General features: G+C 27.9%; 1 long non-coding RNA gene across 3 annotated transcripts; it reads right to left on the reverse strand.

Annotated features, from left to right (window-relative positions):
• Positions 1-3,439: 3,439 nt before the first annotated feature.
• LOC136078346 (uncharacterized) lies at positions 3,440-6,974 on the reverse strand. 3 transcript variants are annotated; one of them, XR_010637747.1, is made up of 7 exons: positions 6,733-6,970; positions 5,734-6,006; positions 5,469-5,588; positions 4,973-5,071; positions 4,162-4,320; positions 3,820-3,882; positions 3,440-3,734 (listed from the first exon to the last, which is right to left on the reverse strand). It is a non-coding gene; the product is annotated as an uncharacterized LOC136078346 (long non-coding RNA). The 3 variants fall into 3 exon arrangements; XR_010637749.1 differs by having other exon boundaries at positions 5,949-6,006; positions 6,733-6,957; XR_010637748.1 differs by lacking the exon at positions 5,469-5,588 and having other exon boundaries at positions 6,733-6,974.
• Between the last annotated feature and the right edge of the window lie 15,877 nt (positions 6,975-22,851).

The following is a 22,851-nucleotide window of genomic DNA, read 5'->3' on the forward strand; positions in this document are numbered from 1 at the left end:
AAAAGATAATAATTAAATTTACATAAGTTTTTATAATTTAATTTAATTTTAATTACAAACGCAAAATTTTAGTTTTACAATAACAAAGTTTATAATTAAAAAATTTAATTTTTTTTTTATATGGATAAACAAACCAACCTGATGCAGAAAAACTCTTTAAATCATCAAAAGCTTATTACATTTAATTTAAATGCTTGTTGTTGTTTGTAATGCTTAGCTTTTTCTTCAGAATCTAATTTATTTACTAAAAGTTTATCCGTTTGAACACATATATATCAAAGTATAGAAGAACAAGAAACTAACAAAACACAAATGACTCGTTTAAAATCATATCTTTTACATACAAGTGACAAGTCATTAAAATATTGTTATTTTCTGATTTTAAAAAGAAACAAAAAGAAAAAGTTAAGAAAAACATACAAATACTTCAGCGTGTCATTGATATAGTAAAACTAATTGGACTGAGTTACCGAGAGGACTGAGTTACCAAGCTCATAGAAAGTAATCAGCTTTATTATTTAATAATCCTATTTTAACAATTAGATTAACCAATTGAATTAACAAATAAGATTAGAAAATACGATTAAAGATTATTTATTTTAACGATTCGATTAACGAATCAACTTTGTCTTTTAATAATCCTATTTAGACCATGGTAATTTTTGGTGTATATTAATTGTTTTAAAAAGTAAGACATTATCCTAAATGAGCATTTTAATTCGTTCACTAATAAGGCTCAGCGTAAAGAAAATCTCGGTAACTCTGAAGGAAAAGTTTTGAAGTTTACTTTCATTTCAAAAACTACAGTAAATATAGTGATCAATTCCACAAGCACCCTAATTAAGAAAAAAATATATTCACAGGTTTTAGAGGCACTTATGCTTTCAATATAAGTGGATATTACTCAATGTTTACCTATTGTACGTTGCGTGAACTCCAGTGGTATACATAAAAACTTTTATCAGTTGTACCTACGACAGAAACCAAAAGAAAAAATTTTCATGAAACATTAGAAAATAAATTGCGAAGTAGTGGAATTTATGTTCAAAACTGTATTGGTAATATTACTGATGGGGTTTCAAATATGCAAGAACAGTATAATGGCTTTTCTTCATAGGTTATTAAATCCTTACCAGGACAAGTACATTTCTGGTGCTATAGTCACGTTCCTAATTTATTCTTATTAGATTCTACAAAATCTGCATTGCCTGCTGTAAAACTATTTTCATTTCTTATTAAAATTGCTGTGTTTTTTCAATGAATCATATAAAAGAATGAATGTTTGGAAAATTTTAAAAAGTTTAATTTCTATTGGAATGACACAAGGCAGTCGAAAGAAAAATCTTAACATTTAAGTTTCATAGTATTATTTCTCAGCGTTTAAAATTATGACCATTTATATTGACATAATTTTTGAATGCTGAGAGATAATACTATAAAACTGAAAAGTTATCAATATATATAAGTCTAGTTGAGAAAAGTACAAAAAATATTTTGTCAACTTGTTCCCCTAACGTTTAGGGTGGGGTATGAAATTTTGGGGCTCATTTGTTCCCAGCTTCCAATCATCAAAATTTTTTGCAAAGCATCATTATTTAACATAAGTATAAACATACAAATGTTTGGAGTTTACTCCATGTCTAGAAGTTAGCTAACTAAAAGACCAAAAAATGCTAGATCCCTTACTTAAGAGAATGTTTATTATTTGTATTAAGGTATGCAAAAAGTTTTTATTTATGTAAAAAGAAGAGTTTAGTTTAGTAAAGAGAAATTAGTTTGTTTACGAGAAACAAAGATTTAATTTTTTTTGTGTGTAAAAAACGAGAAAACTACATCATTTAGTACTTTCAATTTTAATGTTAACTAAATAATTTTTTTTCGTCTAAGTACTTTTAGTTTTAATGTCGTCTAAATGCCGTTTTCATCTAGGAAATTGTACTTTAAAAGTATCAAATGTATTTTTTTCATTTAAATTATGCCCATAAAATGGAAAAACAGTAAATTAATTGTGAAAAATAGTAATTTCATACACCCTAATGAATACACCCTAATTTTAATGTTTCAGACTAGAACAACAGAGAGCACTACACAATGAAATTCTCCAGGCTTCAAACAAATATAATCTTATTATGAAAATGCCTTACTTTGGGGGCTTTGCAATGACATCGCAAATGGTGGACGCTTTTTTCAAACGGTTGAAAATAACTTTTGAAAGGAAAAAAGTAAAAGGGAAAAGAAAACATTTATAAATTAAACAAAAATAAAATCAACAAAAAAGAAGAATAAATAAACGTTTTAAAAGAAAAAAAGAAAAAGAAATATCTGTAAGAAAATAAGTAAAAAAGTAATGAAAATAGAAGTTAAAAAAAAAAACGTTAATGAATGAAATATATAAAAAGAGTGGCAAAGAAAGAAAAAAAAACTATTTAAACATCGGAACGATCGGCAAATCAAGATTTTTTTTATTTTTTCATTTATTTCTTAAATTTTCTTTCATTTATTTCTTAGGATTATTTATTTTATTATTTATTTATTTTTCTTCAGTTTTTTAGCGTATATAGTTTTACTTATTATTTTTTGTTAGTCATTTATTTATTTTCAATTATTATTTATTTTTAATGATATATAAATTTTTTTATACAGTTACATATTATTTGTTTTTATTTTCATTTTAGCCATTTATTACATATGTTTTATTCTACCGTGTATTATTATTTTTTTAAATCCTTTTTTTTAATTTTTTGTTTGTTTGTTTTTTCCTAAAGGTAATTTTTTGTTTTGATTTTAATGTTTGATGTAACTTTTGTTTTGTTTTGATTTTCTCAGTGTTTTTCTGTTTATATTGTATTTATTTATGTGGTCATAATATTTGCAATATATTTTGATTATTATATTATAACAACTATGATTATATTAATATATTTACTAAATCTTTATAATTTTTTTAGCAGTAGTCGTTTTTATGTCCTCGTTAGTTGTTACGTTTTGTCAGTTTATTAGTGTTTGTAACTGTAACTTTGTAAGTAAAAACGACTGCTGTATGAAAAGTAATACCGATTTATTTAAATTATTATAATTACTTTATTGTTATTATTATTATTACTATTATTATTATTGTTATTATTGTTATTACTATTATTATTATTATTATTATTACCCAGTAGGCACAGCGACGTGACAAAAACGTGAATTTCACGTTATTTTGGCACGTGACAATTAGGTGACTTTTTGGTCCCCATGAAATGACCAATTCACGTGATTTATGGACGTGTTTTTCACGTTACTTTTGGGACGTGATATTTAGGTGACTTTTTGGTCCCCATAAACTGTCCAAAAGACGTGCTTTTTACGTTAATTTTGGCACGTAATATTTAAGCAATAATTATGCTTTATAATTACAATTATAAGTGTTTAGATTCGTGTAAAGAAAAAAAACTCATCGTCGAGGAAATATTTAATACGTATTAAAATACATGGTTTTATTAGTCAGTATATTAGTTCTTGACATAAAAATTTTTAATTTGTAACAAAAGCTGCACTTTTGTTAAAATATCCTCCTTATATCCAATAAGTAATAAGTACGAAGTCGTAGATCTGCAACTTACGAAGAGCACGCTTCAAACTTATATATCTATTCTTTCATAAAAGCACGCTTCAAACACAATCTAACAAATCAGTCGATATTTTCTTCTATAAGAGCACGCATCAAACTTTATCTAATGAATCAGATTTAGCTGAAAAGAAACGAATAAAATCTTAAATAATAGTATGATTATTTAATAATTATCTTAAATCACAAACTTTTAAAACAAATCTTACTTTGAGAGTTGCTAACTACTTTTGGCAACAAGATTTTCTAGTGTGTTATTTGTTTTCTTTTATCTAAATCATTAAATAATTTTAAGAAAACAATACTACATACAGTGTAAAAAAATACTCTGATTGCTAAAAAAGTAAATAAGTATTTAATAAAAAAAGATGTAACAAAAAAGTCGACAGATGATTAAAAAAAAAGAAGTACATAATAAAAAATACAAGTTTAAAAAAATATTTTTTATCTATATATATCTATATCTAATATCTATCTATGGATTTATCTATATCTATATCTATATAAAGTTAATAACTGATGGGCGTGATTAGAAAAAGACCTGTACTCACCTTATGTGATAACATCTGTGTACTATGTGATAACATGATAATTTGTTTTCTTTGTTTTTCATCTTCTTATATTTGCAACAGTTTCTGCATAAACTTGTTCATACATTAACTCACTAGATGCAAAGGTGACAGCCCACAAAGTTGCTTTAAATGAGTAATCTACAAAGTTTTGAACAGCATTAAATGTCATTTTAGAATGCACACAAAAATTAAAACAATTTATAAAATGTAATAGTTATCACATAACCACAAAGCATTATAGTGGGGATTTTATATCACAATTTTCCTTATCCATGGTCAGATTTTCACCTTGAGGCTCCTTTTGCTGTGGAAACATTCACCATGGCTAAGGAGCCTCATCTACCCCTAATTATATATAATATATTAAGTATAAAACTAAAAATATGTATAATAAAGTATTGTCAAATTAGGTCACCAATAAATACAGAGTGCTGAAAATTCAACTCAGAATCAAGTTGCATTCTCCAACAAGATATGAATTAAATCAAATTCTTACTACAAAGTGCGATCACAAAAGAAGACAAAAAAAAGGGAAAAGTGAATTTTCTCAAACTTTAAAAGTTAAAAGGTTATTGGGTCTTACTACAGAATGATATTCCTAGGCAATAACATAACAATACCATTGGGTCTTCCTAGTCAATAATATTTTATGCAGAACTTATCATTTGTCATGTAGCTTAATAAATTTAATATTAAATAAGTTATAATAACTTATTTATTATCAAATTAATTACATTGACAAATTTGACAGTCTAAAATAATATACAATATGGTAGAAAAAAAAGTATACCTTGTAGTAGGGTTTGATCTTTTGCGTGTTGCAATATGAGAATTATCTGCCATAACGTTACACAATTTTGAACTAAGCTTTATAATATATTTATTAAACCTAAATTGATAAAACTTAGTTATAAGATAATATGTTTGGATAAAATATTATATATGTGACATTTTATTTTTGTCAAAAATGCATTGCGACGCTATAAGATATCTTACGCCCTACTTTTTAAATTATTATAAAATTACAATGCAAAATAATTACATTATTATAAAAGTAAAATAAAAAGTAATTACAATAATGAATATATAAACTACGTATTTCATGTAATCATTATATCTAAAATATCCGGAAAACATCCTGAAAAAATACAGAATATTTTCCCCCTCATTTTCCCCTTAATTTTGCATTCAGCCAAGTTGTTTCTCAATTTTTTAAAAACTTTTCTTAATTTTTGTATGAATGATGACTAAAACAACAAAAAAACAAATAGATGAATAATATATACCTGTTATATGTTGTAATATAAGTTGTATGTATGGAAAACTTTTCGAATATTTGGAAAAATATAAATTTCAGAAAAATATCTGGTATTCCGGGAATATCCCGAATAAGATAATCCCTGAAACTAAATTATAAAAAAATAGTAAATAAAATAAAGAATATCTTTCCAAGTTTCTAATCACAGGTTTTTATTATGAATAAAAAAAGTTCCAAAATACACAATATTTTGGCAACGTAACATTCACGTTTTAATCAAGTAAAATTGTCACCTGGACAAGGTCACCTAAAATATACATGATTGAAACATGAAGAAGGAAACGGGGTAAGAGCAGGCATCAAACTTTATCTAATGAATAAGTCGATATTTTTTCCAATAATAGCTCACAACACCAAATTTAGCTCAAAAGAAACAAATAAAAACTTTAATAATAATATGAATATTAAATAATCATCTTAAATCACAAATTTTTAACACAAATCTTACATGGTGAGTCACCAACTGTTTTGGCAACAAGATTTTCTGGTGTTGCTATTTCTTTGATCTAAATCATTAAACAATTTTTAAAAAAGCAATGCTATACTTGAGAGAAACTTGCTTTACATATTGAAAGGTCGTCAACATTGAAAGATAAGTAAAATGCAGTTTCAAATACAATAGCATCATAATTATCTTTTTGTGGGGAAAACATCGAACAAATCCGCGTGAATAACCTGTTTTATATTGTACATAATAACAATAGTAATAAAAGTCATATAATATATATATAATAATAATTTCATATAACTCGAATATATATATATTAATCATATAATATTCAAATAATATAAAAAAAGGAAATAAATAAGTATTAACCCTTTTTAACAAGTAAAGCACGAGATCAAGATGTCATATATTATAAAAAGATAAAGTATTTAATAATAATATATACATATATCAATAATAAATAACATAACACATTTATTTATTGATATTATCTTGGATAAACTCTTTAACCTTGTTGATAAAAACCAAATAAAGAAAAAAAATCTATTTTAGGTTTTTATCTAAACGACTCTTGAGTAATAATGTATGAAGAAGTACTAGAGACATTATTATTGCTCAAGAATCAAGAATAAGTTCTGCTAGAACTTATAATTTGTCCATGTAGCTTACTTAATTTAATATTAAATTCGTTATAACATAACTTATTTCGTACTAAATTAAGTAAGCAAAATGGACAAATTCGCCAGTCTAAAATATTATATCATAAAGTAGAAAAAAAGCATACCTTGTATTTGAGTTTAATCTTATTTGTGTGGCAAATAGGGACGGCAAATAGGGTACTAGTTTATTTAACTTAATTTGATATAATTTAGATATTAGATATTACAACTTAAAATATATTGTTCTTTTTAGTTCTGTTTTAAATGCATTGCGTTAAAAGATATTATATAGACCACTTTTTTATTTTTTAATTATGATAATACTACAATAAAAATTAATTATATTATCATAGAAGTAAATAATTATAACTAATATAATGAATATAAAAACTATACTATAAAAAAATAATTAATATAATAAAAAATATTATTTCACATTTCTAATGCCAGTTTTTTTTGAGAATAAAAAAAGTTCCGAAAGACGAGATATTTTGGCACGTAACTTTCACGTGACTTTCACGTAAAATAGTAACCTGGACGAAGTCACCTAAAATACACGTGATTGAAACGTGAATAAAACGTTGCGTGCCTACTGGGTATTATTATTATTATTATTATTATTATTATTATTATTATTATTATTATTATTATTATTACAAAGATTAATTGTATATAAGTAAACTATTTTTTTTTAAGGTATTTACTTGAGATTAGTATTCCAATACTATTTGTAAATAGCCGTGAAAATTTATTTTCAGAATACATATGATTGATTGATTACAGCTACTTTACTAAGGTTTCCAGAACAAGGAGGAGTTGGGGAAAAGTCAAAAATCCTATCAACCTGAGGAGGCCACGGGGCTCTTGATGTACTAATGTATGATGTATGTCATTACCTAGATTCTTATACATATAAAAAAAATATGCAAATAAAATTCAATTTTATTGAATGTTTTTTGTTTATATTCATAATATCAAAGAAACTAAGTACATAAAATAAATAAAAATGTCTTGATAGCCCATGACAACACCTACCAGTGCAATCATAACCACTTCTGGAGAATAAATATGGTTAGATTTAAATTACCCAATCTCAATTACCTATAATTAGATAAACATCTGTTCCATCTAATTAAAAACCATTGGAACATCCAAGGACTATCCTTGACCATCCCTAACATGACTACTTGTACGTTTATGACCACTCTTAAAGACCAAATATGCCCAGACTTGATTTTCTTTATCTCAATTACCTATATTTAGACATTGAACATGTACCATCTAATTGAAAAACCATTGGGATATTTCAGGAACACTATTGACCACCCTCTATAAAGATCACCTAAGCGATCATGGCCACTTCTGAAAACCTAATGTGCTCAGTTTCAATTTCCTTGACCATATTTACCTATATTTAGACATAAAATATGTTCCATCTAATTTAAAAACCATCGAGACACTCCATGACCACCCTTGACAACTAAATAATAACTTGTGACCACTAGAAAAATTAAAATGGAGTCCAAAAATGAAATACTTGGCCCCTCTATAAACACGTATCATATATCTATGTTTAAACTATAAATAGTTTTGCCATTTTTATACAAATCTGACCCACAAAGGAGGCGTGAACTTCCTATTAAATGCTCTTCCGCGGTGCTCTGTGATAAGATTGAAAGGACTTTTTATATTAGCTATATTAATCATATTATGACATCCGAATACATCTTTATATATATGTATATATCTAACTTAACTTATATTTATATATATATATATATATATATATATATATATATATATATATATATATATATATATATATATATATATATATTGTGAAAACTAAATAATTATTAATATATATTTCAATTACATTACTTAAAGTTTCACGTAATAGCGATCATCAGATGTAACAACAACAAAAAATAACGACAAAAATTATATACAAAAAATGCTATGGAGTGTCCGCTTTGATGACATTAAAGTTTTTAATTAGAAATTTATTTTCATGGCGGCATTTTGACGCAAGTTCGGTTCGTTTGTTAAGCAAATTTAATGGTGATGTGATAATGTGGTATTTTTCTGTCAAGCATAAATTGCAAAATTTACCACCAGGTTTGAATGTATATATGTATATATATATATACATATGTATATATGTATATATATATATATATATATATATATATATATATATATATATATATATATATATATATATATATATATATATATATATATATATATATATATACATATATACACTACCGTTCATAATTATTCAAATGGTCGTATTTTTAGATATAAGCTATCATAGTTTTATTTAATATTGGGAGAGAAACTGTAACAAAGTCTACCTGATATATATGTTATCTTTTTATTAAGTTTACAAAATGATTAATACAAAGTCCGATGAAATTAGCTTATAACTTACTTGCCTTTTAATCACCCTTAGCGACAATAACCACTGTACATATTATTGGCATTCTATTTTACTACTAATCCATTTTGTGGAAGTCAATTTTATGCCATTAACTAATAAGTTTTTTTCACATATTATGCAACATTAGGCATAACTTTTTGACACTTCTTTAATTCCACCCATATAATCTGATAGGAGAGAGATCTTGTGATTGGAAATCATTATATTTAATATTTGATCGTTCTCGAATTCAGTCAAATAACTTAAACAATTTTTTGAAAAGTACGTTTTAGATTTAAGCTTTACGTCATTACCTTTTGAAGAAATGAATAGCTTCTTATTAAATCATCTTTCTTAAGGTGTTGCATATTTTTTTAAATGTACAAGTAAACTACTTTTGTCATTACTCCCTCTATTTTTACAAAGTCACCTGTGGTATTCTAACCAAAACAGCGCCACACCTTGACACTACGTCGACAATGTTTTACAGTCAATATTACACACTATTTTATCATAAATTCAACAATTTTTTTTTCCAGACAAACTATAATGTATGGTTCAACTATAATTAAAATAAAATTAGTTATATTTGAAACCAAAGATTTAAAATTTCAACATGCCGGTCCGCGTTTACTATCATTGATGGTCTATTTTTTATGTAGTTTTACCCACTTGAGCATTTTTATTATTCTTTTGATTTTTACAAAGCATTTTGAACAAAATACTTTTAAACTATCTACTAGTGCAAAATAAACATAAAAAATAGTCAAAGAAAAAATAGAAATAGAATATTTAAAATAGAAATAGAATATTAAATGTTAATGCCATTCGAACTATTATGAACAGTAGTGTGTGTGAATATATATATATATATATATATATATATATATATATATATATATATATATATATATATATATATATATATATATATATATATATATATATATATATATGTATATATATATATACTTTCTATTTGGTGTCCCAGCCTTGATATTTCTATTAAAAAAAATTTAATCGGACCACTCGATGAGTGGTCCATTGATACTTCAATGGGTCCAAAGGGGTTTTTTTTGCCCCTTTTTTGCCTCTTTTTGCCCCTTTTTGCCCTTTTCTTGGAACTGAGGGAAGCGTTCCATTATAAATTTTTTACTTTATTTATATTTATTGTTGTATGACCAAGTAGAAAGAAATATAAAAACAATTTGAAGCATAATTTAATATAATATTTGAGTAATGAAGATAGAAAAAACTTCAAAAATGCATTTTTCAAGCATTTTTGTGTTACATTTGTATTCTATTTAGTGACTGGCTGATATGTTAAAAAAATTTGAAAACCTCAATATATTTAAAAATATATTTAGTTTCTAAAAATACTAGTTATCTTAAATTTTTTTTAAAAAAAGTTCTTTACATAATCTTTTTTTTTTGTTAATTGACCTTCTGCTCTTACTACTGTGATCAAAAAGTAAGGTGAATTTTTAATTTAAACTTCCCGCCTTATTCGAATCGTCCAATCTTTTTTATTTTTAAGTTGGAAGGAATGTCATTAACATTTGCGCCAAATTACATGTCAAACTCATAATTATTTTTTTTTGTTTACGCTTGTTTCTGAAGTACCAAAAGTGCATTCGGCGAATTTCACGATGTCTAATTTTGTTGAGCAAAGAAGTGCTATTAAATTTTGTTTGCGGAATGATATTTCTGCTGCTGAAACATATCGAATGTTGCAAAAGGCCTTCGGTGAAGAGACTATGTCTCAAAAAAATGTTTACAAGTGGTACAAAGACTTCAAAGAAGGCCGAGAACGTGTTGATGACTTGGAACGCTCCGGACGACCATCGACTTCGATTGATGATCGCCACATCAACAAAATCAAAGAATTGGTGCTGGCAAATCGTCGGTTAACCATTCGAGACCTTGTTGACATGGTTGGAATATCATTTGGTCGGTGCAAGCGATTTTGAAGGATCATTTGGGCCTCAGAAGACTCAAATCACGTTTGGTGCCGAAATTTCTCAATTTCTTTGAAAAAGAGCGTCGCGTTAAAACGTGTGAAGCAATGCTTTCTGACTATCAAGACGTCTACAAACAAATTATTACTGGCGATGAGACTTGGGTCTACGCATACGACCCTGAAACAACCGACCAATCGAGTGAATACCGTGAAAAAGGCGAGCCGAGACCGAAGCAACCACGTCAAAGTCGCTCAAAAATCAAGGTCATGTTGACTGTTTTCTTTGATTATTGTGGTGTCGTGCACTACGAATTCCTTCCAACTGGTCAAACTGTCAACAAGGAATATTATTTAAGCGTTATGCGACGTTTGCGTGAAGCTATTCGCAAAAAGAGACCGGAATTATGGGCCAATAACTCTTGGATTTTGCACCACGATAATGCGCCTTCGCACACAGCACTGGTTCTTCGTGAGTTTTTCGCCAAAAACTCTACCCATGTTGCTCCACAACCACCGTATTCACCCGACTTAGCATCGTGTGACTTCTGGCTGTTCCCAAAGCTCAAGAGACCACTCCGGGGAAATCGTTTTGAGTCCATTGAAGAGATCCAACGTGAATCGGCACGCGCATTGAAGGCTATTCCTACCGAGGACTTTTCGGCATGCTTCGAAGACTGGAAAAACGTTGGCAAAAGTGCATTGGGGCCGGAGGGGATTATTTTGAGGGGGACGATACAGATTTAGAAGAATAAATAAAGATTTTTCATTTTATAAAAAAATTCACCTTACTTTTAGATCACAGTAGTATATTTGTTTGATACAATAAAAGTATTTTATCTTTTCTCCTCATTGTGCGATTTAATGATCAAAATTTATTAAGGAATATTTGATATATTTAAATGAAGTAAGCTTGTGAAATAACTTGAAATTTGTAGTTTAATTAACATTACAAGCATAAAAAATGTTTAATTGAACTAATTTTAGAGTTCTCTCACAGCAATTATTTACTACTTCAAAATTATTTACATACTGTTTAAATTTTAGATATTAACTGTTTAGGTCCCTTTTCTCAGCTGGAGCCTTAAATCATGTTAACTAACTCATAAGTGAATAGACTTGGTGGATTATCATTAAGCATAAGAAAGTTCAGTAAGCTAAACTTGTTTTCTTTCAATGGTATAGTTTGTAAGCATTAGAGCTTAGTTCAGCTTCTTCGTAATGTCACGCATTATTTGTACATTTTTGTCAACCAAAAATAAACAACAATATTTAGGTCTAAGTACCATATGTGTCTCTGTATAGATTTAATAACAAGTTTTGCCTGATCAAGTCTAATTTTTGAATATCTTCTGCCGAAGAGCTTTGATATTCTAAAAACTTTTAGACGGTGATATAACCTAAAAATATTTTATCCGAACAAAAAATTAATAAAAGTTAAACCAAAATATTAAAGCTTGTAAAACGTAAGAATGGCACCGGATATGAAAAAATTACATAAATTCCAACCTTATCAAACATTCCGCGTAAAAGAGACAAACTTTAAGAAAGTTTATACCCTTAGCCATAAATCTAGCATGATCTACAGGCCAAGGCTTCTTTAGTATGTACTGTTCATCGACAGACAGTACCATTGTTGTCAAGTTTGCTAAATCTAGACAATCAGATTTATACCAATCTTAAATAACACAATATAAATAAAAAAAGAACGTTACTATAAGGCATTCTTAAACTGCAGCCAGCTATTAAAAATATCTTCAGTTTTTACTTTTAAAAAACAGATTATCGATTAGTTAGTTAAACAAAGAATTTTCGGACTATTAGCTTTACTAATTTGATGAATGTTCCAGTAGTGAACAATATGTATTTTCTTAATGTAATGTCTGCATGCTAGGAGGATGCTAGGAGGATGCTAGGAGGATGCTAGGAGAAGAAGAGATTTGTCAAGATATGTGGCTAACTAAGAGCATGCACTTTTTTTGTTACCAACACTTACAGAAGTTGTATCAAAAATGCACCCATTTCAATATAAATCTTAATAAAAGTATATTTTTCTGTATTTCTCCGGTACAAGAATTAGGATAGGGAATCTCAAGAAACTCAGTCTGTTCACTAATCCTGATGTAAGCAACAAGTCTGTTAAATTAATAGCTTTTTTTCATATTTGCAACATATTCATAGCCAGAATGATTTTCAATACTTACAAAAGGGCTATAAAACTAGTAAATAATAAATTAGGTAAACTTTTTTTATGTTTGTAATGCGCTAGACAACTGATCTTACAGATCCCACAAAAATCCTATAGGATGAGTTGCACAAGTCCCTGCAGGACCAAGAAAAATATTTTGAAGGATCTTTCAGAATTTTAAAGAATTCTTATAGGATACGTTAAGATCTACAAAAAAAGTTTAAAAGATCTTGCAGGACTAACATAGGATTCTTATAGGATGCTGTAAGCAAATTTTTGATTCGCATAGGAACCATAATATTTAGTATTATTATAATTAATATCATAAATCTAATAACCAAACTAATAACATATAATATGTCTATTCGTCTTTTGAATTACTAATAAAAGGTAAGTTGAAGTTTGAATTAACATTTTCTTAGTAAAATAAAATTTCATTCTGTATAAAAGAAATTTTTCACATATTAAAAACTAAATAAAAAGTATAGCAGATATTATTTATTTTAGTCTTTTGAAATACATAATTTAACCATATAGGTATATTTACCAGGAATATAACAGACACAGAATACAATATAAAACTGTATAAAACATGTAATGAACAATCGGATAACTATGAATATGCACTTAAATGTGGTAGTTAGTAAAAAATAATACGCCTCTATTGTTTACGTAAAAGTTGCATCATAACAGTATGATAGTTAATAATCACAAAATTACAATTGCATGGTTGATGACTTTCGTTTTTTTCTTATCTAGGCTACTTTGATTCAGACTTCGTCTGACACACACCCACGAGTAATTAGCAAAAAGTGTTGTTCGTTGCTCCTTGAGATCTCGCATTGCTGCATCAGCAATGCGAGATCTCAGGAATTATGATTCAAAAATAAGAAATAAAGATATATATCAGAATGTCAGTTGTCTCTCTACTTTATAGATTGTGTAAATAGCTCCATGATTCAGCTCCACTATCCTAATTTAGTACCTATATGAGCTATATAGGCACTAAATTATCGTGGTGGAGCTGAATCATCTGATGATGAGAAATCGCTTTATCATTAGTTGAGCATTTATTTTGATATTAAAGATGCCATAAATAAAAAACAACAACAATAAATAAACTATAAAGGCTACTCGTACAAACAGGCTAAAGCCTGTTTGTATTCGACCCTAAAGTGCCCCTCATAGTTACTCGTAGGTTATGATTACCTTTCATAGAGTAAGTGTAATTAAAGGTTTTAGTCTGCATTCTAACTAAGTTATTGTAATTCATTTATGGTCATTCAAATTATAATGCATTTTTTTTAGAGATGTTAGCATTATAGATTCTATGTTAGGTAATAAGCTATGCGTACCCTATGAAGAGTTCCCACATTAGTTTTAATTTTGCCCACATTAGTGTTAATTTAAAACTTTTTTTCAACATTTAAAGATAACGAGTTACAAGATAACAGAAGTATTTTACAAAAATAAAAATTCAAATAGAAAAAATACATGAGTTATGTAGTCTTCTTCCGATTTATTGGTCTCATGTTTTTTGATACAAATTATCTTCTGGAGAAAAAACGGTAATTTGATTTATGGTATCTAGTTTTCGATCCATGATATCTAATGGTTTTTTATGTATAAGAATTTGTAGTTCAAAAATGTCAAACTAATGCTCAAACTTTGTTATTACATCTACTCTAATAAAGAAAACCCGCATTCAAAACTATGAAAAACTGTACAATAATGTCAGCACCCCCCCCCCCCCCTCCTCCAGCATAATTTTTGTTCCAATAGGCCTGATTATATATTTTCGTAAAAACGCTTTAATTTTAGATAAGATTAAATTAGATCTATTAGATTTTAATATTAGAATGATAATCACATGTAAACGAAGTATTATTTTAATAGTTTATTAAAGGATTATTTAGATAAAAAAGAAAATTAATGTTAAATTACTGCCATTAGTCGTTCACGAGGTAAGGTTTCCATTATTTAGAAATAATTTTGTGACTAGTATATCGACACAGAGCCTCCGATCCATTTGCTACCGCACTAATAATAGTAAAGTTTGAATATAACAAATAAGAGTTTAATTTTCAATAAAAAGGTAGTTTTTTATTTTAAGCAAAATTTATTGTTGATTCACAATTCCAAAACCGATTTTCAAATTTGCTATATATCTTTTAAAAACTATTTTACATCGAAGCCTTAAGATTTAGTTTTAGTAGAGAAATTTAATTTCTATTCTAAAACTAAATCTTACGGCTTGAAATTTTATATCCCATGCGCACAAATTCGTTTTGCAGAAGCGACACGTTTTAGAAATAAAAAGAAAATATTGGTTTAATATAAAGAATATGAATCTTGCAAACACTTATATTCTAATACCATTAGTATTAATAATTTAAGTATTATATTTTCTCTAAAATAATATTAATTTTTTTTTTTTTAATATTAAAAACCGCCAGACATTCTATTTTTCATTGTATGATGCGTCGAAAGCTGTGGCTATGCTACCTAACGCCCTGATTTAAGTGTGGGTAGGTTTAAAAATTTAGGGGCTTCTTTTTCAAATTTTAGGATCTTTTTTTTTTCTTTCTAGTACCTAATGAAAAATTTTTAAAGTTTTAAAATCTTTTTTATGGTCGAAAGGTTGTTGTTGTTGTTTTTTTTTTGGAAAGGGCACCAACCCACTAGCCATGGTACATCAATGATATTATGTCCTTTAAAGACAAATATACTTCTATTAAACAAGGAGTCCTCCATAATGTTCGTAAGCAGGTATGGGGGAGGGGTAATTACTCGAGAACGTACGAATGTGTACAAGGATAAGGTGGGGAGGGTGAAGACAACGAGTACGTACGCGGTTGGACTATATCAGGTTCTTTATCTCTACTAAAACTAAAAAATATTTTTTTAACAAAAGCATTGAACTTACGAGTGTTTAAAAAATCATTATTATGTTATGTAACAAAGAAATGTCAAAGTAACTAAAAAATCTTTTGTTTTTAATGTTTTGAAAAATAGTGCATTAGGGAAAAGAAGGGGTTTGCAAAAATAATGCGTAGATACTCAAAGGCCTCTCCTTTGCGTATCTATGCATTATCTTTGCAAACGCCTTCTTTTCCCTAATGCACTTTTTTTCAGGTTGTTGAAATCATGCTGGTGCGTACAAAAAGGATGAGGGTGTCCTTAACCAGTGATTTATTGTGTACGTGCTTAGTGGATTTAAAATGTTATACTAGCTCTGTTACATGTAATATATATGTTATATAAAACATAAATATGTTATATTTAACATATAAGTTATTACTGAATGTTGATAAGGCAAAATAAAATATAGTAATGGCATTTGGCATTGACCTTATTTTTTATAAATTAAACTCAAATAAAAAAGAAATATAATTACGGTAGTTAAATTTTTAATTAATAGTTACCGCATACAAATTTTTAATAATTTATACTTTATATAAACACTACTTACGTGATATTTATAATCAAAGAAAATGAAAGTTTTATGGTAACCTGCACCCTAGAATATATTTAGTTGTTGAAGTAAAATTGATTTTATTTGCGTAAAATAGAACTTTTTTTTTAATTCGTATTGACAGGTATTTAATATGCTATTTATAGAAAAATGATCTAATGTTTTATTGTAAAGAGTTGCATTTTATGGGTCTTAAAATCAAACATATTACCATGTTTTGAGAGATGTTTTTGATGTTGGTTATAATGTCTGCTTCAACCTTGGCAAACTTTTCTTAATAATTTTTTTATATTTGCAGTCGCTAGCGCTGGAAAGCTTTTTTCATGCTATTTTAATAACTAATGAGTTTTCTATATAATTCTGTTTTTTTGCATATCGATTAGTAACCTAACTATTTGTGTTATACTTTCCATTTGAAAGACATTACTTTCCATAATTTTCATAAAAAGACAAATTTTTTCAATTAATTTTTGCGATTAATTTTTTATATTTTTTTGAAATGGTTTTGAAAACAGTAGTAACACACTCGGAATTTTTCTAGATCTCTCTAAAGCATTTGATACTGTCAACCACAAAATTCTTATCTATAAACTACGTAATTATGGAGTAGCTCACTCTAACTTAAAGTGGCTGCAATGGTATTTAGAAAATCGTAAACAATGAGTACCATATGGTTTAACGTGCACACGATTTGAATCAATAAGTTGCGGAGTTCCACAATGATCAATACTTGGATCTTTGTGGAATGAATATACTTGGAATAATTTTTGATGAACATTTAAACTGGAAAAGCCAAATAAAGTTAGTCGAGATTAAAGTTTCAAGGACTCTGGGGATTATGTACAAGACAAAACATCTTTTGAATAAAACATGTTTTAAATATTTGTACTATTCATTTATACATAGTCATATTAGCTATTGTAATATTGCCTAGGCAAACAATCATTTATCTTTTCATTATTTTATTTATATATATTTTTATATTTTATTTATATATATATTATTTTTATTATTTCGTTTATATATATTTATATACAATATACTATTTTATTATATATGTTTTTTTTATATTTTTAACAATCATTCGAACTATTTATACAAAACAAAAGCAAGCAAGCCGATAAGTTGCAGATAGCTACGAAAGTGCTGAGCTGTTACTCAATTAATGAGTGATCTAGACGTATATGAACTATATATCTACCATAACTTATTATTTATGTTTAAATTTCAAAATGAAATAATTCTAAAATAATTTTATAAAAATTTTTCTCTATTTAATCATAAATATGAAACAAGACACTCAATAAGTAATTATTACATTCCACTAACATCACTAAAAAAATCTTACTTCTCAATTACATGACGGGGACGGGGGCTTGTGGAACTCTGTTCTTGACGAAAATATAAACAAATAAAATCGATTGATATAATTAAAATAACTATAAAAAACACTAAATTTAAACAAAACATACGTTTTCTATATTTTACAACTGCTTTCTTATACATTAAGTCTTCTGATGTCATTAACATCTTTGGGAGACTTCTCTGGTCTATCAGAAATTGCTAACCTTAATTTATTTTGATGAGACAATTCCATTCACCATGAGCAATATCAAAAAGTGTATTCATCTTGGCAGTGAATTTTTCTTGATAGCTTTGATATGTAGCTAATTTTCTACTTCTAGGCTTAGACACTTGAACATGTTGCTTGTGAACACTTTATGAACTCTTTAATGAACTTTAGTTAATGAACTAGTTATGAACTGAACTCTTAACAATTCATAACTTTAGTTATGAACTGAACTCTTTAGCTTAGCAACGACATTAGGCTTTTTTGAGTTTGAATTTTTTTTTTTTTTGAGTTTGTACTTTCCAGTCTTCTGTGAAAAAGCCACGTGGACTTTAAATGTTATTGTAAAGGGACTCTATGAAAAGATTGTGGTGACACCAATCATCCGTATCCTCTTTGAGCCCCTGTCTGTTTTATGTATATTCTTTGTGTAACGTAAAAGTTTCATTGTAATTTTATTATTTTATTTTCATATGAACAGCAAAACATATTTTTAAAAAAAAATACACTCTTTCATCTTTTTAAAAAAAAAGAATTTTATTTTATGAACTTTTTTGTTTCTTTTGTCTGTCTATTTTAATTTTGTATAAAAAATATAAATAAATGAATTTAAATATCGAAAATGGTTTGAACCTTCTTAGATATTAAATCTCTTTAAAATATTTAAATATATTATGGTTTGAAAATTTTGGCTTTTTTGCCGACTAAATATCCCAAAACTGCCCTTTTGAGGATTGATTCTATATATATTGGGACTCCAAAACTATGAACTTTAAAATCGTGGATTAAAATCTAAGGGAGATATTTAGCTTTGCTTTTTTTTTTTTGTTGATACTTTACAAATATTTGTTAGCGAAAATAGATTGTTTTTTTACCATACTCTAACGATAGCGACACAACGAATTCCCTTTGGACAGTCATTTAGAGTATTCTCTTTAAATAATCATTAGTAATTGCTACACAAGTAAGTCCCTCCGGACCAATATTTGTCACACTCTCTTCAGACAATCATAATTGGTTGCAAAACTATTTCATTGGAGACAAATTCAGCACAAAGACTTTGCACATAAATGAAATAAAAAGATGTAGCACTAAATTTATGGTAGTCATGATACGAGGAACTATAAACAGTTTAACAGTATATAATTAATTTTAATATATTTAATATATAAACGTAAATAAAAGTTACTAATATCAACATGACTTTCTTTCTTTATATTACGCTAAAAAATATTACACTTACAAACTAAAAAAAAAAAACAATGCGTAGGTATTGAATTCTTTGTTATTTTTAGCTGTTTTTAAAAAAAATAAAAACGCCTACATTTTACAAGGACCCTGATGATTGCAAAAGAACAGTGTGTTATTTGTATAAAGAAAAGTGACAGAGAAAGTTCAAAACATTTCATTTCTAAGATTCATTGCTTGATTTCATCAGATGTGAATTTTCAGGATGAAAAAGTGCCACTTGGAATTTGTGCTACATGCCGTTGCTACCTGAAAAAATTGGATGATGGAGCTAATGCCCTAAAAGCAATACAACTCTACAGTTTTGATTCCATTGTTATGAAGCCATTAACAAAACTTACAACATTTTGTGATTGCATTATTTGTCAAATTGTGAAGATGAAAGGCAAAGAAAAGCATTCATTGGAAAAGGATCTTGCATAAAAATCTTTGCAAGAAGAAAGAAAGTCAGTTGAAAAACGATGCACAAAATGCTTGTCTATCATTGCTCGTGGAGTTTCTCCCAATTGCAGTGATACAACTCGCCGTGCAAACTTATATCAATTTGCATTGGAAGATTCTGTGGGCGCAGAACAAGTTGCTTCATCTGTCATTGCATTGAAAGAAGCATCTTCGGGCGGAACCATTTGTCTTGGTCAAGCTCATGGCAAATCTCTTCCAATAAGAAAAGGTTTGTTATTTTATTATTCTGTACTTTCTGAGCAACACAATTTATATGTGAGGTAACTGATTTAGTTTTCTTTCTTAAGAAACATCTGCAGCTCATTAACTCTTTCAAGATCCTTTGATAACAAAAAATATGGTTGATTTTATTGATTGAAAGCCCAGAGTACTGGGCTTTCAATCAATAAAATCAGAAAGCTTGGATTTTTTCTAAACCAAATTAGTTTAGTTCGCCTTCTTGAGCCAAATTTCTAACAGAAATTTGCATCAGCAGGATCTAGTCGAAAAGATTTTTTCATTGCTACCAATGTAAAATTGTCATATTCTAATGAGGTTTGTGACGCTGTTCATTGTATCAATTTAAAAACCCTGAAGGTAAAACATCACAGTTTCAAAAGATTTGATGAGCTGGAACACTGTGAAACTGGGCCTTGATGGTGGAAGGTCCTTTTTCAAAGTTAGTTTGAGTCTAATTTCTGAACACCAAACAGAACAACAAGGTCCAGTAAAAAAGTCAATTAAGTTGGCTTCAAGTGAAAATTTTAAAAGCACAAGTGTCAAAAAGCAACCAAGTGTAGCAATCTCTGTAAACACCCCTGAAACATTTGGCAATATCAAACTAATTTTGGACCTAACACAAATTAATAAATTAATTAACAAATTGATCCTGTCATGTGACATGAAGCTTGCAAATATTATCTGTGGAATTCAGTCTCACAGTAGCAAGCATCCTTGCTGCTGGTGCAACATTGAATCAACAAACTTGAACAACTGTGACGTTGTTAACTATCTTATTAAGCATTTGGTTCAAGTTTTGCTAAAAACAAAAGAATGGTCGAATTCAATACATATACCATTACAGGCGAACCATGGTGGTCAATTCAATGGCAATGATTGCATAAAGTTGCTGAAAAAAATTGATGCTCTGAAGCAGATAACCGTAGCTGATAAGTCATTTGAAGCATCATCCATATCCCATGTTCTACATTGTTTCTTCTAGGGAATCCAATTACGATTATCGATTACCCGAGTACCCGAGTAATTGATACTTTATAAGCAAGTTCCGAGTAGTCGACTACTCGGAATATTTTTTTCGAGTATCGAGTATAATATTTAAACAAAAAAATGTAAATATTGCACATTCATTTAACTATTAATCAATCGAGTATCGGTATTCTACCGTTTTTTCTTCTTTTACTTCTATAATAAAGTTGCTTAGCAACCGTTGATTTTTAACTAAGTTTCAAAAGTTTTTTTTTAACTAAGTTACATAAAATAAATAACATTTGTAATTTGAAGTTGTACGACGTAAAATTTGCAAGAAAGTGAAATATTTAAAAAAAAACTTGTGAAATAAATAAAATAAATACTTAATTTTCTAATACATATAGCTGCCTTTGGTAAGTGAAGTGTTTTGAGTAAAATGTACTAAATTTCAAGTAATAAATGCATATTTAAATACGTATAAATTTCAATTTTCAATTTTTATGTTGTGATTTTTTATTTTAGTGATTTATTTACATATACCCAGAAATGTCTTCGAAAAAATCAGAGGTATGGAAATATTTTACAAAAAAAGAGAAGTCGGAGTCAGTTTGTAACATATGCAAATCTATAATTCAACGTCCGGGATCTAATACAACTGGAATGATTAATCATTTAAAATTACATAACATATCTTTACAAAAAAGAAATTTGGGCGACACAAATGAAACTGATGCGTCTTCTTCGAAAAACACAAAATCAGTTGGAAATGGAATAATAAATTTCATAAGTCGAGAATCATTGAATGAAATATTGGCGAAATGTGAATCAAAGGAATTACTTCATCTGAAGCCATTAGGGGTTTCGTAGCAAGTCGTAATTATAAAATGCCAAAAAGTGAAACAACGGTAATGAAATATATAATGGATTTTTATAAAGAAAAAAAGAAGAATTAATGGCGTCGTTATTAGAGCAAAAAGAAACTGGAGAGAGATTCAGTATTACTGTCGATGAATGGAGTGATATAAACGTTAGAAGGTTCATGAATATCACTTCAGTAACAAAGCCACCTGTAGTCTTGGGTCTATCTGAAATAATAGGTTCTTGTGATTCAAATGCCACTATCGATTTGGTAAAAGCAAAACTTAAAGATTATGGAATTGAAATGGATAATGATATCGTCGGATCCACACATGATGGAGCATCAGTCATGGTAAAATATGGGAAAAATATTTTACCATTTTCTCAGTTATGCTACAACCATGCTATACATCTTGCTGTACTTGATGTATTTTATAAAAAAAGTGGGAGTTTAATTACGAATGATGATGCGGTAATTGATACAAATTTCCAAGATGATGAGAATTTAGAATATGATGAAAATTTAGCAGATGATGATTGTGTTGAAACTACCGAACAAAATGATGAGGTAGCTGATGCATTTGCTTTTGATGGTAACTTAAATTTCCAAAATGATTTAGTTAGACAATTACCAATCTTTCGTGAAGACATTGGCAAAATTCTTAATGAAACACGAAAAATTATTAAATTTTTCAAATATTCTTCAGTTCGAAGCAGTGTTCTTGAAAAGCATATAATAGATCAAGAAGGCAAAAAGTTACGATTGCTACTCGATTGCAAAACAAGATGGAACTCAATAATACCAATGGTAAATCGTTTCATAAAAATATACGATTGTATACAAAAGGCTCTAATGGAATTAGGTCAGCAAAA

This window comes from Hydra vulgaris, chromosome 03 (genome assembly GCF_038396675.1).
Source record: "Hydra vulgaris chromosome 03, alternate assembly HydraT2T_AEP".
Taxonomy (NCBI): Eukaryota; Metazoa; Cnidaria; class Hydrozoa; order Anthoathecata; family Hydridae; genus Hydra; species Hydra vulgaris.